The sequence below is a fragment of the Trachemys scripta genome, chromosome 2, assembly GCF_013100865.1.
Source record: "Trachemys scripta elegans isolate TJP31775 chromosome 2, CAS_Tse_1.0, whole genome shotgun sequence".
NCBI classification, from domain to species: domain Eukaryota; kingdom Metazoa; phylum Chordata; order Testudines; family Emydidae; genus Trachemys; species Trachemys scripta.
In genome coordinates, this window is record NC_048299.1 from 176,386,748 (window position 1) to 176,405,513 (window position 18,766).

General features: G+C 42.9%; 1 protein-coding gene across 2 annotated transcripts in view; it reads left to right on the forward strand.

Annotated features, from left to right (window-relative positions):
• The first annotated feature begins 7,219 nt into the window (after positions 1-7,219).
• The window catches only part of RNF144B (ring finger protein 144B), a 131,024-nt gene continuing 119,477 nt past the window's right edge, over positions 7,220-18,766 (forward strand). The window contains exon 1 of one of the 2 annotated variants that reach the window (XM_034762398.1): positions 7,220-7,624. The gene's annotated coding sequence lies outside the window, so the exon portion shown is untranslated. Of the gene's footprint in view, positions 7,625-7,644; positions 7,980-18,766 lie in introns of those variants that run through there. The other variant, XM_034762401.1, reaches the window with a different exon arrangement.

The following is an 18,766-nucleotide window of genomic DNA, read 5'->3' on the forward strand; positions in this document are numbered from 1 at the left end:
CCAATCAGCGCCCAGAACCCAAGTCGCGGCTGGAGGGAGTGAAGCGAACGAAAGGCGAGCGCGCGCAGGTGGGCGGGACGATGGCTGTTCGTGAGCGCGCGGGCGCCTGCAGCTTGCTGGAGAAGGGGGGCCGGGAGCAGCGCAGCGTGTCTGATGCTTCCCCCCATTAACATCCGGGGGGATTTGTCACTAGCTTAATGGAAGCAATGAAATTGTGACTGTCTGTGTAGAGCCTGCGGAGATTCTCAGCGAAAGGAATGATGTGGGTGCTCAGTACGAGGGGGGTGTATCAAGGGTGCACACTTCCCCCTCTAATGGTTACTCACTCTAATACTCCGATCCCAGGACTTGTGAGGTGGGGCAATATTTTCATCCCCCTTTTAAGTCTGGATAAACCCGGACATAGAAAGAGGTAGTGCTTTTCCTAAGATCCCGCAGCCAGTCAGTGCAGAGCCGGGAACAGAAGCTGAGCTCACAGTCCTATACGTTAGCCACAAATCCAGCCTTTCTTTACTGGTATCTGTAGTTTTCAAACTGTTTTCTTTCCTCTCTCTCTTTCCCAATCTCTTTTGTCTTTACATTCCACTTGCTTGTTTCCCCTCTTTTCAACTGGCCTTTTTTCCTACAATGATTCTGTTTCCTATCCACCATGGTTGCTTCCTTGTGTGCTGCTACTCAAAGCCAAGAAGCAGTCATATTTTATCTCCTAGTTTCTTCACTAAATGTGCTGTATTGTTGGCTCAAGTGACCAGGCAACATGTGCAGTATCCTGGGGGTGGGACCTACTTCATGTCAGTCCTCTTGACATGAGGTAGGTGCCTTTGCGCTCTTGCACCTTTCTCTGTCTCCCTCCTTCTTATAAGAGAGAGACAGAGAAAGGTGCAAGAGCAAAGCACCTACCTCATGTCCAGAGGGCTGTGGGGAAGAAGTGCTCCACAGCAGCCAGAGGGAAAGACCTGGCTCTACCTGTAGCCAGGGGTAGGATCAAGCTCCTTAAGAAGCAACAGAGGGTCCTGTGGCACCTTTGAGACTAACAGAAGTATTGGGAGCATAAGCTTTCGTGGGTAGCCTGGACAGGACAGTGAAAGTGCTACTCCTGAGGGCATTCTGTGACAAAAAATTAAAAATTCTGCGCACATTATCAAATTCTGCAAGATTCTGCAAATTTTATTTGTCAAATAAATGTGAAGGCTCCAGCATGGCATTGGGGAGCACAGAGCACTGGCTGCACAGAGGTGGGAGATCACTGTGCAGCTCCCCCTCTCCTCCCTGGGGCATGGACCCAGCAAAAAGGTTGCACTCAACCCTGACAGAGCGCAAGGACTGGGCCTGCCCCAGAAACACCCCAGTGCCCTGCCCCCCTGTGCCAGGTACATCAGGTGTGGGCAGGCAGGCTCAGCAAGACAGGATCCAAGTGTGGAGGGGCTTAGTGTGTGGGGAATCCAGGTGTGGGTTGAGAGGGTTCTCTGTGGGGCAGTGTGGGTGTGGGCAGCTCAGTGGGGGATGCACAGGGGCTTGAGAGGTTCTGGGTGCAGCCGTAATGGGACTCTGCAGGGGGGTCCAGGTGAAGGTAGTGGGGGTCTGAGTACAGCTCAGCTCCCTGTACAGTGATCCCTCCCCCTGCAGCCGAGGAGTGATGTGTGCAGGAAGTGCTGGGATGGGGTGGGGAAAGTTTGCAGAGCTTCCTACAGCCTGGGGAGAAATCTGGAGGTGGGTCTGACCCAGTCCCAGATGCCATGCTGGGGAAGAGAAAGTCCTGTCTTCCCTAGCCCCAGGACTAGCAGCTGAGCCCGGTGCAAGGTAGGAGCCACCAGCCATGTCTTCCCCAGTCCTGCCCCCGCCCCACAGTTATTTACCTCTCTGCTGGCTGTCCTGGGTACCTGAAACATACTGCTGGGAAGGGCTGCATGACCCTTTTTGTGGCTTCCCTTTGCTTCCCTGTCAAAAAGTCATTTTTCTGCGGGAAAACAAAGAAATCTGTGGGGGTGGGGGACGGACATAAATTGTGCGCATGTGCAGTGGTGCAGAATTCCCCCAGGAGTAAAGTGCTAATGAGTGTCAAAGCAAACTGACGTTTGTGCTTGCTTAGGGTTAGAAGGAAGTTGGCTTTCCATTGCCGTGCTCCAACAGGGCAGACTGCTGAGACCCACAGGATCTTAATGAGCTGTTGAGGCCAAATTACTAGGGGAGCAGGAATGTATAGCATTAAGTTAAACTATTTCTATGTTAATAAACCAGATCCCCAAAGGGGTGTTATTGACTCACATGAGAGTGTGGATGCAGTTATTGGGAAGACCAGAATAGGAAAACTGAGGCAGGAGTTGTGACAGATATTGCAACCCATGAAGCATCTTTGGGGGGCCATCATGTTACATTTATAAATAAGACAGTAAGAAAGTTGTGATTGTTGTTAATCTGAAAGTTGTGGCCAGTCTGTTAAAGTTGCGCTTGGGTTGAAGGTGCATATTGGCAGCTGGAGGGACAGGTTGCAGAGGATGGTGCAGGACCTAAACTCTTGTTTTGTAACTGAATAGATGTCAAGTTGGTAGCAGGTCCTTTACCCTCTCACAGGGGCTACATAATCCTGGCCAAACGTTCAACACTCAAGGCAGAATGTGAGCCCCAACACCCCTGAACCCTAGAGGCAGCCCCAGCTCAGAGACTGGAGAGGGCTGGCACTACCTTGGTTCCCCTATCCCATTCCCACACTGTATGGGATGCATAAGCCACAGGTTGTGCCCAGCCCCACTCACTGGGGCCTCCCTGAACCTGTGCACTAGCACAGCCAGACAGCCGAAAAAGATGAAGTCCTCAAAGTTGCACAGGAGCCACTGCTCTTCAGTGGCCCAGCCCACACAATCTGAAGGAGATGGAATTGCACCTGGGCAAAGGCAGTAGCAGATTTGCCATGGCACCACTGGACCCACATTCCAGGGGGGCAGAAGCTTGGTGCTCCTGGCACTGAGGCTCCTGCTGCAGTAGGGCAGCCAAACTCCCCCACCCCTGCCTCCTCTCACAGCTTGCTCTGTTCCCGCCCTCCCCCTCCCTGCTGCTGATCAGCCGTTTGCCAGCAGGAGGGGTAGGCCACAGCATGCTCACCTGGGAGAGGAGGCAGAGAAGGGGTGGGAGCTTGGGGAGGAGGGGGTGGAATGAGGATACCTACTCTGACTGTAGAACTGCACAGCCAGGCTGAAAAAAGAAGGTTCTGCTCAGCTCTGGGGACTTTGCAGCTGGACACCACCTTCTGGGTTCTAGTGCTGGTTGAGCTCCGTTCTGTGTGCTGGGAGCCACCCTTCGTCTTGTAAACAGTGAGTGCCCATGGTGGGGCAGGCAGGGCAGGGGGACAGAGGCAAGGGGAAGGAAGGGGCTGGGATGGGGAAGAGAAGGGCATAGGTGAAGTGGGGGCAGAGAGAAAGAGGCAGTGGGGAAGGAAGGGGGTGGGATGGGGAGGAGATGGAGTGGGGGGGAAGGGGCAAGGGATGGGGAAGAGAAGGGGATAGGGCAGGGATCGGCAACTTTCGGCCCGCGGCCTGCCGGGGTAAGCCCCCTGGCGAGCCGGGCCGGTTTGTTTACTTGCCGTGTCCGCAGGTTCGGCTGATCGCGGCTCCCACTGGCCACGGTTCGCCGCTCCAGGCCAATGGGGGGGCTGCAGGATGAGGGATGTGCTGGCTGCGGCTTCTCGCAGCCCCCCATTGGGCTGGAGCGGCAAATCAAGGCCAGTGGGAGCTGCGATCGGCCGAACCTGCGGACGCGGCAAGTAAACAAACTGGCCTGGCCCACCAGGGGGCTTACCCTGGTGGGCCGCGTGCCGAAGGTTGCCGATCCCTGGGATAGGGGAAACAGGGGCCCAGCATGCGGATCCCCTTGGCAGCAGCTGGGGCTCATCTGTTAAGCAGGCCCCGGGTGTTTCTGTGGCAGGCCTGGCCCTTGTGCTGTGTCAGGGTCAGGTTCAGTCTCACCGCCAAGTCTCTGTCCCAGGGAGGCGGGGGAGGCTGCAGGGTATTCTCCCACCTCCATGGAGCCAGTGGCCTGTGCTCCCCACGGCCGTGGTGGAGCTTCCACATTTAGAATTCAGAATTTTAAAATATTATGCACAGAATTTGATGCAGAATTCCCTCAGGAATATGGGGCACTGTACAGCTGTGATGGTGGGACTGTGAAGGGGGTGCTGGACAGTAGGGATCTGTGGGTGGGGGAGCTGGGTAGGGGGTGTGATGTGCAGAGTGCTGTGTAATTGTGGTGGGAGGTCAGTGGGAGGGGTCTCTAGGCAGGGGGTGCTGGGCATAGGGATCTGTGGGGGAAGTCTCTGGGTGAGGGGGCGCTGGCATAAGGGGGAAGTGTGGGCAGTGTGGAAGGGGCACGCTGGCAGCGCAGGGCTGGGCGGGCCAGTGTGTGTCTAACAGTTTTGGGTTTGTAAACAGTGCCCTTATGCTGGGCTGAGTGGGGCCACTCTCACTGTGCCTCATTGCCCCCAATTGGCCCCTCGGTCTGCGGACCACCCGCCACCACATGCCCTATTTCCCCAATGGGGGACCATAAATATGTTTGGCGCCGGGCCACAAAAATTTAATCCGGCCCTGGGCAAAGGGTGAGGCCAGCACCAGCAGGGCTAAGTGCAGATGGTGGCAGTTGGTGCAGAGTCGGGGCAACAAGTGGGACAAGCCCGCTGTGGGGCTGGGCCCAACCCACATGTGTCCTGGCCCCATCATCCTCCTGGATTATGTCAGATGGTTGGCCAGGCCAAATTTGACTGAATGGCATTGTGAAAAATTTGCACAATGTTGAAAGTTCTGGTTTCTGCAGCAAAATCATGCCCCACAATTTTCTTACAGCCTTATTTATTAATGGTTTATGTATGATTATGTTCTTCTCCATGAAGAAAACCTACTGCAGTGGGCAGTGTGATATTACTTTTAACTAATATACATACAATAAATACCTTTACTCCTTAGTCTGACACTGATTCCCTTCGTGTCCTTGTGTGAATCACTTAATCTCCCCTCCGTCAGTTTCCCCATCTGTATAACAGGAATACAAAAACTTGCTCATTTACCTCACAGAGGTTTTAAGAGAATTAATTAGTTAATGTCTGTAAAGTGTTGTTAAGCACTGAAAAAAATTAAAGACTCATATAAATGCTAAGAATTATTATTAACATTAGAAGTTTTATACAGCTTTTATACCTAAATGTCACATAATTGTTGTCAAAATAGAAATCTAAACATCAAAACAGTAGAAAATAGAAAATTATTGAAACACTAGGCAGTTACTTTATATCATGATTACTCAATAATTGCCTAATCTAGTAGCACAACTCCTCACTGCAGGCTTATACAGGATAATTTAAACTTGTTTTGGTTGTCAAGAATAATTGATTTGTGAAGTGTTTCCTCATGAGATTCTCCTGAACTCTAACAATGTCCTGAGAATGTGCTGTGTTTTTTCTCCTACATCTATTGTATATTTGTACAACAGCAGAATATAGTTGCATTCAAACTGTTCATGTGTATTTAGGTATTATCATTTACACGAAATAAGTAGTAAAACATAAACTGATGCAAGTAGTTCCAGCTGCAGCTGCTCCTCCTACTGCAAAGGACAAAACATAGATATGTACCATGTTTCAAGATAATCACATGCAAAGATCAAACTAGATCCTAAAGCTGTAAGAAACCCCAGATAATGAATCAAAACTGTAAATGAACTGGACATTTTCTAAGTAGATGCTACAAACCTTTCATTAGATTATATGATACATACATTGAAAATGAATGACAACACTAATTCTGGCAACCTGAGCTATCTGTGCTTGGGTGGTACCAGAAAGTGGCTATATATAACGTAATTGGCTCTTGTAGGATAAAGTGAAATTCAATCATATACTCTGAAGTTTGGAGATTACTGCAGAGTGTGTGTTTCAAAATGTACACAAATTAAAGTAAAAACTCTGAAACTGTGTATTCAGGGAAAGCATATAAAAGTGTTATGCAGTAGGTCTGAGATTTAGAGCTAAATCTACTGTCAGAGAGCTCTGCACACAGATCTCAGTACAGCGCTCTTAAGAAATGCAGAGCAGTGGAAATTATTCTGAATCCCTCTTTGTTTGCTGCAAAGATCTGGGTGATGTGGATAAGGCTGAGAAATTGGTTTCTAGATCTGCATGGTTCAACACACAGGATCAAATTCTGTTCTCAGGTGCATTGTTTGCAATGATGTTGCACCAATGAGGTTTGGTTAATGCAACTATGGTAGGAGCAGAATGCTGCCCAGGATGAGCGTTCAGCCAATTGCTAGCCCCTTGTCACCTTTGGCATAGTTTTTGTAATGAATAGTGTGTTTGTATGTGTGAGTCACTTGTGCAAACATTATGTAACCTGTATTTAAGATAAAGGGAAATGGTTAATTTACATTTCTCCCTTCATTTAGGGGTATTTGCCCTGATTCTGCAAATCTTTATTCACAGATACTAGGCCTTTAGATTTTCTTACATAATTATAATTAAAAAAAGGTTTTACTACATCTAACATCAGGTGCCACAGGACCCTCTGTTGCTTTTTACAGATTCAGACTAACACGGCTACCCCCTCTGATACTTGACATCAATAGAAAAGTTTCCATTATTATTATTATTATTGCAATCAAACAATTCAGTGCTGAGAATCATTACACCAGCTGTAATTCAAAGTGAAATTAACCAAACTGATTTTCATTGTCCAAAATGAAAGACATATATGAAGTATCAGGGGGTAGCTGTGTTAGTCTGAAGAAGTGAGGTTTTTGCCCACGAAACCTTATGCCCAAATAAATCTGTTAGTCTTTAAGGTGCCACCAGACTCCTTGTTGTTTTTATACATGAAGTAAACAGTGTAAAGAATGACAATCTGGATTTTAAAAAGTCTTTAGCATTTATAATCTAAGGTATGATTAGTAACAGGGACAATAATAAATGCTTTGCTGACAATACATGATTTAAGCTGACATTCTCCAGAACACAAAAGGCTTTTCTTTTCAGAGTGAGCTTCTTTCTTTCTGCTCCCCCTCAAACATTCAGTAGCTGTGGGAATCCTCAGACACTGACCCCTGGCCTGGTTTCTATACTGTACTCATGAAATGTAAAAAATGAATTTTCCCTTTGTAAGAAGAGAAGGAGGAGGCGGTGCTTTCAGACACACACCGCATGTATGAATTGCAATGAGCAGACCTTGGTGGTTGTGTATCCCTTCCCCAGACTTGCTCAGGGCACAACTTTAGTCCGAGCCGGAGAGATGTATGTGGCCAGAGGTGGTCCTACAGCCGCCCACCCCAGCTCTTGTCAACTGAGATCCTGAACTTGCTGCTAACATCTCCTCAGGAGAGGAGAAGAGAGAAAGCTGAGTTAGGGAATGATAGAGGAAAGAAAGAAGTGAACAGAGTATAGGAGTGAGGAAGGGGAGAGAGAGGGAGGGGTATCTGCAAGAGAAAGGTTTTTCTTTTATTACCTGAAGCTGTTGTCAGTTCTCTCGCTGTTGTTACGCACCAAGAAACTATTGAAATTACAAGATAACAGGAGCTGGGTTAAGGAAGAAACAGCCTCAAAGCTTAAAACTTCATGCCATCCCCTAACTGCTGGGGCAGAGGAAGAAAGGTAAGAAACTAACCGGGGTTATCTCTATGCAGCTGGGCATTTCGTTCTAATCTAGACCTTTAAACAGGCTTTTGTAGAGCTGCTGTAGTATGAACCCACCCCCCTCTCGTCTGTAAAGCTCCCTTTTGCAGCATGTCAGCTTCACACGGCATCGGAAGACATTGCATTCATACTTGTGGCGAAGTGAGTTCGTGTGGCGGAGGGGTGCAGAGGCTTGTTACTGTTACACCACTGGCTTAGTGCTGCAGCTGCGCCCACAAGCTTGCCGCCTCTGGTGTCAGCGTTTCCATTATAGACCATGCTACTCGGCACACACACAGCGTCAAGCCAGCATTTTCTCATGAATTGGTTGAAGGTAGGTAGGAAGCCAAGGAAATTTCTCTCTTCCTTCTTCCCCGCAACAAACAAACCACTTTCCCCAGGCTTGTAAGTAAATAGTCAATGATTTCCTATTTAAGGAACGTGACCCCCCCACAGATTTTTCCGTGGTTTGCATTATTATTTGCAAAATATGTGCCTTTACTATGGCCTGCAGCTTGGGGATCTTTGCACAGCTTCCCCCTACTCTAGGAATTTTGCAAATAAAAGATGGATTTTCCTTATTTATCTTATGAATACATCTATAGACTCTTTCTTTTTTAAAACAATATACTGATTTGGAGATTTTATTCAGTTGGGAATTTTATTTTACATATTTATAATAAAGTATTAACATTTTACATTTAAGTTCAGTTTAAAAATAGCTTTGATTAAAAGTCCAGTTACATTTTGAAATACATATTTAAAAATATAAATGACAGATATTTTAAATGTGTTTCGCATGTGCACTCCCTGCCTTTTCAGTATGCTTTTGTTATTGCATGTGCAGTGCCAAGTTAGGACCTAATCCTGCAAATGCTTCCTATCTGGGGCGAGCAGCAGACACCACTGTTTTGGTCTGCTTAATGATCCTCTCTACACATATGTGCGCCATATATAATTTGAAAGCTTATTATGTCTATTTTAAGATGACTGTGGAGTTGTTAAGTGGTGCTGCTACCATGGAAACGGGGGTAAATAATGAAACTGTCAACATGTTAAAAATGACCATTTTGAAATATTTGCATTCGTTTCTGTTAGATTAATGACTGTATATTATTTCAAGACATAAAATTGGATTTCTTTGTGACCCAAAATATCACAACGATCTAAAGGCTAAAACAAAATTAAATAATACATTTGCATTGGTATCATTGAATGTATTAGTGCTGGTAACATTACTAGTCAACATCATTATCATCTAGTTCATCATTATGATCTCTGTCAAGAGTGCCTGGGTTATCATTGCCTTGGCATGTACAGAGTTTTGTGCAGAGAAGATTGAACTGACTACAGCAACAGTTGATTGTGCAGTGATCTCTACTTGCAGAGGCACAAAAAAGGTCTTGTAGAGGCTCAGAAGCCATTGGGCCCTTGAAGAATACAGGAAGTAGCTCATTATCCACATTTTTCCATCCAATATGTGGCTTACCTATGGCAAGAACATCCAAATCTTTGTTTGCCAAGATACTCGTTTGACATGCTTTTCAAAACTGTCCTCACATGGTGGGTGTTTGGCCACTGTCTTGTCCTTTTTGATAGTTAGATTGAGATGCAAGCAATTCAGGTCTCTGTGGGGCTCCTTTTTTTCTCATTCTGGGCATACAGCATTGCTACCAACTTCCTTGCTGGAGAAATTGCAGTTTGTCAGTTACCTTCTCCCAATTTGGTAAGTTCCCTTCATTGTGACAACATTAAACACACATTTTTTCCAGTACCAAATAGGGATGACACAGAGTCAAATGCTGTTAATGCATGTACAGCAGGAAGTATGTTATAGTAGTCAAGAGTGAGTGCATCACAAATTGCATGCACAGGTATGAAGCAATGCTTGTCAGTTGTGCTGGTAATGGTGCCTGTTTTAGTCCACATATTATCCAAGTGTTCCATATGTGAAAAATAGTGAACAACAAGGACCAAACCATCTGTCTAAAGCGATCTAATTATAGGGTGACAAGATAGCAAGTGTGAAAAATGGGGACGGGGTGGGGGTGTAATAGGCACTTGTATAAGACAAAGCCCTGAATATCGGGACTGTCCCTATAAAATTGGGTCATTTGTTCACCCTACCTAATTATTATGGTTCCTTTGACACCAAGAGCCCCAAAAGCCATATCGGCACATCCAGCATGCAGAAGCATCCTTATGTCTGCTTTCTCTTGAGTACTATACAAGTCTTGGGCTTCTTCAGCATCTCTGCTGGTGATGGACTTTGCTACTTCACCATTAGAAAAGCCTCCAGCAAGGAGTGTTTATGTTGGGAGTGCTCCCACATGCTCAGATGCATTTAGAACCAAATATTTACAGAAGAATTTTACAATTGACTGCTTATTGGATGTCAAGTTTAGAAACTTTTCCCATGGAGACACAGGGTGTCTGCCAATCACCTGACATTCCTTCCATCCAACCTTAGATCCTGTCTTTCTTCAGTTTTCACTGAGTAACTGTTGTCATATCTGTCAAAGACTTCAGTTACACAATGAGCTTTGTGAAATCCTTTAGGACCTGCCTCAAGTACTCAGCAGCCAAATTCAAATGTGTGGAATTTGTTTCCAGCCATCATCATGGCACCTCTAAGTGATGTACACTGTGGTTTCTTTGTTACATACTGTTAGCTCATGGATTCTTTCAGCTTGAGCTTCCAGCTGATGCCCTAATTCAGCTTTGTCTGTTCCTCTCATTGTTCTATCAGCATGGAAGAGGGACATAGGCACAGGTCCTGTTGGGTGACTAATAACAGTTATCACTAAAACATCATTTCTGCATCTTGCGAAGGAAAACAGTTTCTGGAATGATAGGTGCTGTGATTGTCCTTCCCTTGTCAGACTTAAATTTGGTCGTCTTGGCCATGTCAGCAAATGTTTTTAGGCCAGATTTTGTGAGTGGGCTGAAGAAGCTGCATATCCTATCAGAATCAAGTGCACCACTCACAAATCTCTCCATTTGCTCTTCACCAACATCTACTATTTTCACTACACACTCTTGTACATCTTATGTTACATGCAGTCCAGTAGATATGTTGACAAGTACCTCTGGATGTGATTCAGGGTCTCGGTTTGTCCAGTGGTGGGTTAATGTATGGGCTCATGGGCCGTGCCCAGAGGCCCCGGCCAATTTGAGGGCCCCTGCAGGACTGCCAGAACCTATGTAGAAGTGTGTGTGTGGGGTCACTGGCACAAGAGCTTTGGCCCCGGCTGCACTCCTGGACTACTTCTTCCCCCAAGACCCTGCCCCGAGTTGGGCAGGGGGGCTGGGGTGCCTGAGAGCAGCCCCTGGCCTGTATCCCTGCCTCCTGGGGCATGCCGTCCAGGACAGGTGGAGGGTCCGGGGTCCCTGGGTGGCTCTTAACACACAGCCTTGCTCCGGCTTCCAGTCTGGCCGGGGAGTGGCGCTTCAGGAGGAAGAAGAGGAGCAGTGGGTGGGGTCCCATGTAAAGAGCGGTGTGGGGGACCCAATAGTTCTTTAAGCCTAGGGCCCCAATAAATCTTAACTTGCCTTTGGGTTTGTCATATTGTTGATGAGATCTGTAACATGCTCTTCATCCCTTTTCAGTGCACAGGCAAGGAATTGCTTGTTGACTTTGTCTTTGCTACTTCTTGTTAGGCCACGGCTGTCTCTCACAGCTTTTTTTCATATTCATAATGCGAAGCTGTGTATTCCCATCTTTAACACTAATACTGACCTGTGCATAAGTGTCACTGAATTAAAAAACTAGTTTCTAGAATATTTCAAAGGCTAGTACTGCATGCATAGGCAATTACAAATGAAAACAGTGTATGTACAAAAGCTTACAAATGGAGAAGCATTACATTAAGAATTCACATAGTTTATACTGCATAGTGGGTAGATATAAATATATGGGCATGCAATCTCTGCTGCTGGTACACAACCTTCAGTGTGAGCCTGATCTGATCAGCAAATTTCAGTTGAAAATGTAGAAAACTATTGTAATCACTTGTGAGATACTTTAACATTTAAGAAAATGTGATGTGAAAACATTTAATGGTAGTATTTTGCAAAATGTGGATCTGCACCATTTTTGCCACATGCTAAAAAGCTTAATCATTCCTGAAAAAAATACCTGCCCATGCAAATCCAACCAATTTTTTTAATATATAATTAAACACCATATTAAGGTATTGAAATGAACTTAAACTCTAGTCATAGTCATGTTGCAGTATTTCTGGAACTGTGCAAAAATTGACATTTTCTCATTTTGGGTTCCATTGTTTCACCTCTCCTACAGGCTTACAGCACCATTTGACAGCTCCACCTCATACCTCATCTAAACATATGTAAAATAAGCTTTCAAATGATCTATGATGTAGATGTGTATAAGGTGCATACATTAAACTCCAAAAATATGGCCCTTTTTGGAGAATTGTCACACGTCTACTCAGGCAAAGAGTTTACTGCTATGACTAGTTCCAATGATTTTGCAGGACTCCACTCTTCATGTGCATTCAGAAATACATAAACAATAGATGGTGACAGATGTCAACATTCTGAATAATAAATGCTTGCTAAGATTGTCTAAAGTCATACGGTATGTATATGATAGAGTGTACATGCTTCTTTAGTAATGTCATGGCCTGTCATATACATGTTTTCATGAGAGTCTTTTTTTTTTTTTTTTAATTAATGCAATTTCCCAATGGATCTATGTTCACACAGATATTAAAGTAATTTTAATGGTTTGGCTTAAACGAACAAAATTCAGAAAATTCAGCAAAGAAGCTAAAACAGTATCCTTAACTTACCTTTTTGTACTATGTATTATGTAAAGTTATCCATTGTTTGATGACCCTTGCAGTACTTAGATTCAGTGAAGTAAACTAAGGGTAGTCAGACAAATTCTGCTCTCACTTACCATGGCATAAATCTGAAATATTGTAACTCCATTGGTTTCAGAGGAATAACTCTGGATTTACATTGATGTAACTGAGAGCAGAGTCTGGCCCAGAGCTTCAGTCATATTTTCTGGATTTTCTCAGTTTAAGCCAAACTCTTGACATGATTTTAATATAGGATTTATTTGTAAATTGAGTAATCCATGAATCGACTGGCTCTCCTCTTTGGTAGTCTGGGACTTAAATAATTGTGAGTACACATGTAACATATGTTTTTAATAGGGACAAAAAACCACAGTATTGTTTTGTGTGGCTAAAAGCTACAAGCATTCTTTTCTGAATACTTTTCTTCAATGGAAACTCTGATATGACAGGACTAAACGCTTTAGGGAAACTATTATATATATTTTTGTCTGAAGAAAAAAAGCCTTGGCAAATCCACATCTAGCAAATCAAGATAAGATGAACAAGAGTACTTGTGGCACCTTAGAGACTAACAAATTTATTAGAGCATAAGCTTTCGTGGACTACAGCCCACTTCTTCGGATGCATATAGAATGGAACATATATTGAGGAGATATATATACACACATACAGAGAGCATAAACAGGTGGGAGTTGTCTTACCAACTCTGAGAGGCCAATTAATTAAGAGAAAAAAAACTTTTGAAGTGATAATCAAGCTAGCCGAGTACAGACAGTTTGATAATAAGTGTGAGAGTACTTACAAGCAGGAGTACTTATGGCACCTTAGAGACTAACAAATTTATTAGAGCATAAGCTTTCGTGGACTACAGCCCACTTCTTCGGATGCATATAGAATGGAACATATATTGAGGAGATATATATACACACATACAGAGAGCATAAACAGGTGGGAGTTGTCTTACCAACTCTGAGAGGCCAATTAATTAAGAGANACCATCCCTGATAGACATTTATCTAACCTACTCTTAAATATCTCCAGATGGTTAGAAACCTTCTTCTAATTTCCAGCCTAAATTTATTCATGGCCAGTTTCTACTTGTTCCTGTGTGAATATTGTTCTTAAGCTTAAATAGCTCTTCTGCATTCCTGGTGTTTATTCTCCTGATGTATATAAAGAGAGCAATCATATCCCCTCTCAACCTTCATTCTGGTAGACTAAACAAGCCAAGCTCTTTTAGTCTCTTCTTGTAAGATCTCCATTCCCCTGATCATCCTAGTACCCTATCTCTGCACCTGTTCCAATGTGAAATAAACTCTCTTGAACATGGGTCACCAGAACTGTACACAGAATTCCAGATGAGGTTTTACCAGTGCCTTGTACAATGGTAGTAATACTTCCCTATCTCTATTGGAAATACCTCTGATACCTCCTAGGATCACATTTGCTCTTTTAAAGCCACCTTACAGTGGTGGCTCATAGGTATCTTGTGTTCGACTAATGCATCCAGGTCACTCTCTTCCTCTGTCATTTCCAGTTGATAAGTTCCCAGTTTATAGCAAAAATCTTATTGGTTGCTAGGTGCATGACCTTGCACATTGTACCATTACATTTTATCCCATTTCTATTATTCCATTTCTCTAGGTCATCCAGTTCTTCCTGTATAATATTCCAATTCTTCTCTGAGTAAATAATGCCTTCCAACTTTGTGACATCAGCAAATTTCATGAGCGCACGCCTATTTTTTGTGCAAATGTCATTAAAGGAAATATTAAGTAAGATTGGTCCCAAGACCAATCCTCGAGGAACTCCACTAGTAACTTCCCTCCAGTTTATTTTTCTTTTTTAAAGGAGAATCTAATTTTATACTCTATTTAGAAAACAAGATATGTGACCTTACTTGGCACAGAAGATCACAGATCTTGTCTCTTCATCAGGCCAAATAATTCATCTGAAAAATGGGCCAAGTGATGGAAGTTTCTTTGTCATTGCTATGAGCTCTGTACAAAAACATTAGCCTGGAAATGCAGTCATTGTACACTCCTTCATAAGACCCTTCCTGCCTGACGGATTAGTGCTAAAAAATGGTTCTCTGTCTTCACTGAACTTTATATCTATTAGGGAACTCAGAGAAAAACTGGATTAACTGCAATTTCTGTCTGCAGATTGAGAAACAATGGACTGTTCTCACCTGGAAAACACACAAACTATAAGTTTCATTATTTAAAATAAAAATAAAAAATTAAGTACATGTTTTCCTGACACAGAGAATCCTTCTCTATTCATTCAGGGGCAATTGAATATCATTACACACTTCCTAAATACTTTGAAAGCCCTTTAAGAAGGATGCTGATTAGCTGACTTGCTATCAGCCTTAGGATACTCTTCTTCCCGGTGTTGATATCACTGAGGTCATCAAAGGTGTTCATTTGGGGAGGCTGTTCTGCAGGTATTTTCTGAATAGTGACAGTAGTGCATAGAAGATGGAATCCCAAATACAGTTGATGATGTAGTAAAGGGAAACACTTTTCCTCTCTGACACTGTGATTAAGTTCCATGCCTGCTGATTTGGGAAAAACTGTGGAGCTTCCATGGCCAGAACCCACACAACTATAAAAATTTTGTACTTTTCAAAATCAGTATGTATTACCGCTACCTCAAAATCCTTCATAACCTTGCATCCGAAGAAGTGGGCTGTAAAGCTTATGCTCTAATAAATTTGTTAGTCTCTAAGGTGCCACAAGTACTCCTGTTCTTCTTTTTGCTTGATGTAAGTGGATATAATCTTACTGTCTTTTAGCATTCTATTTGAATCCAACTCTAATCTTCTGGAATTGGTCACAGCCGTTGTCAGCTTTGAGAGCTATAAAATAAACTGCAAAAAGTCCAAAGTTATGCCACTTCAAGAATTTCTGACTCTTCTCAAATAAAATGCTTTCTTTGAATTAACCAAACAGATCACATTCTTTGGCATGGAACTTATTCCTCACCTCAAAAAACCTTCTTTCCATCAACATCAACTCTCACTTAAAAATAAAGCAGTATGTCCTGGGGTGACGTGGGCTCTGTAGTTGTGCCAGAAGATGTTGGTTTCCACCTTCTTCAGATTGTGCCTGGCTTTTCTGCAGCAGGTAGCTTTTGTGTTCATCTAGAAGAACCATTAATCAGAATTATTTTTGTTCCTGTAAATAACATTTCTCAACCTTTCAATAGGAATGAACTTTTATTTCAAATCAACTTTTTTTTTTTAAATCACTCTGGTACCCATTAGGCCATACTCTGCCTTCATTTACACCCTATGCAGCCTAAAGAGAGAGGAGAATTTTTGGCCCATTTTCTCTTTCTACAGACTATTTGTCAATAATATTGTATACTTAAATAACTGTAGATTGTAGTTTTCTTATTATTTGAAAAATACTTGTTTCATGTATAGGTTATTTTAAAATACATGTACTGTTGTTCTTTTTGTTCTTTTTTATTATTTGTATTACAGTAGGACCTGGAGGCCCTAGCCAAGAATAGAGACCCATTGTGTTAGGCCCTGTATATATACAGAGCGAGAGGCAACTGATGCTCTAAAGAGCTTACTGTCTGAACAGAGAGACAAAGTTGGGAGAGGAAGCAGGCACAGAGACGTGAAATGATTTGCCCAAGATCACGTAGTACCAGATCCAGGAAAATAACTCAGGTCTCCTAACCCCTCGTCTAGTGCCCTGTCCACTGGATTAGGATTTTCCTTTACATTTTTAATGAAAAGTATGAGTAATATTAAACTGTCCCCAAAGTGGGAGAAGTTTAAAATATAAAAACAAAAATATACAGCGGAGGTTCACATCTAGCTGACTGCTAATCCACTGCAAAAATCCACTTAGCTACATTTTTCTGACGACTAGCACATTATCTGAACTTGTCGTATGCAAGACAAGTCTTGCTGATTTTACTAGATGAAGCTATTCTCCTTCATTGCTCATATTTACCAGTCCACTTAGGCATTTATCTGTCTCTGCCGCCTTCATGACTGGAGTATCTGAGTAGCTCCCAAATACTTAAAAATAAAAATAACAATTAATATGAGTAAAATGGCAGTTAAAATGGGCCTTTTCCCCCCTCACAATTGGAATTACTTGATTATAAAGTAGCGTTCTTTCTCTCCACATACTGGGGGGCCTAAATAGCCTAAATAAAATACAGATGTTTTTAATTAATGCACGTCACAAAGAGGTATAAATGCTTGTGTGATTTTGCTTGTACTTTGGAGAAACTGAGGCAGAGATGCTCTCTGTCAGCTGTGTTCTTCCCTTGCAACTGCATTTCCTGAATAAAGCTGTCTCTGATTTTGTTGCTTCCAACCTAAGAGTGGAGTTCGCTTCTTCCACAACATTCCACAATCTGTTCGGTGTCCCCATCCGGTACCCTCATTTTGAACCTATGACCTTCACCTCAGTCCCTGTTTTTCTCATTAGTTGTCCCCCGCATTCATTTGGTCCCTGGGTCCAGTGGTCCCTCCCGCTAGGCTGGGGGAGGGGCCTTTAGAAGTGGGCGGGCTTGTGCCCGCCCACCTCCTGGGTTTCCAATAAGACATACTAGTAAATGAGAAACAGAGTGAAAAATCAGAGCTCTGGAGCAAACATTAATAATATAAAAATGATAAAACATGATCTTTGGAGCTATTCAACCATTTGATGATTCAATTTTTTACCTCTGTTATGAAATGTTTCCTTTTATTCTCTGTAAAATCGAGGTTTGTGCCTGAAATGTTAGGAGTACAACATTTTGCAATATGCAAACAGATTTTAAAATGCATTATGGCTCTCTGGGCTGACTTTTCAGGGCTTCACAGTGAATCTGAATAAAATAATTCTGATTTCTATTTTGTTCATTCAGATTCTGAAATGACATATTTGAGACTTTTTTTATTACTTTGCCTTTTTTTAAAAGACAGCTGATTTTTAATGCAAATCATAACAACACTTATGGTTTTTGAATAGGTTTATATTACACTTTAACTGATTCATAGGCTTATCAAACTTAGTCACTATCCCTGCTGAGTAGTGTTAAGTAAACAAAATCACAATTGCAAAATACTACAAAATATGTGTATTTAAAAAATAAATTCAGTAAAAAAAGTAAAAACTTGCAGTGTGTGCTCAACTTCACCTTTGATTTGGATTGCTTCATTCATCATCTCTCAATTCTCTTGTTTTGTTTGTATGCAAGGACCCTCTCCTGCAAAGACTTATGCATATGAAGCAGTGGAGTTACTCACAGGTCCATATGCACTTAAGCATGGGCTTAAATCCATCCCTATTTGGAAAGGCATTTATGCTGAAAAGTTTTTCTAAATGTGGATGCTTTGCTGAATTAGGGAGATAGGATGTGAAGTTAAGCCTAGGCGTAAGTTTTTTGCATGGTCTTTGTCAACTCTTTAGAGTACGGCTCTTGTCTTCATACCTTCTGTAAAACACCTAGCATTACATGAACATAAAGTATCCAATTTCTGATTTACCTGCCTGTTCACAGTTTTTCATACATTTGGGTCTATTTCAACATCACTGAAAAACCCTCCAGAAGGAACGAACATTCCCTTTTTGGAGACTTTTTAGAGAAAATGTTCATTTTTAAATTCTTAACTAAAGTATTCCTTTTGAACCAATAGGAAAATTACAGTTCCCCAAATTCTTAGCACACCAACATAACTCACTGTAAAAAATGATTAAAAAACAAAACAAATTTGTTCAAGAAGATATCAGGTTGCAAGTGTGTTCCAAGGGAGTCCTGTTAACACCCCAAAAAAGTATGCATTCTTTATAAAAATTTTACTCCTTTTAGAAAAACCCCATACACTAGAATGTCTGGAAATGAAGAGTTAAGGGATCCAGCCTGGTCCCCACTATCATATAATCCACATCACTCACTGTCACCCAACTTGAAGAATAATAAGGTACTGATAGGCCTTTGTTCTCCCTTGGTACTGATAGGCCTTTGTTCTCCCTTACGGAGCCTCATGATTCTGGTCTTCATCCTCTGGTTTTTCAATATATATATGAGGTCGCTAGAGCACAAGATATGTGTGTGTGCGTGTGTGTGTGTGCGCGGCTGCGCGCGCACACGTGCGCATGGAGTTACCATTAGTAAGCTGATAATTCTATGCCTTCATTAGTAGCAGTTTGTTGTGCATCTCTTCCTGGTTCTCTGACAGGGTAGCAGACATTTTTGCTTGAATGTAGAACAGTTGGCTCCTGCTCAACTCAGATAAATCTGAATTAATGGTTGGGAAAAGTGTTTTGAG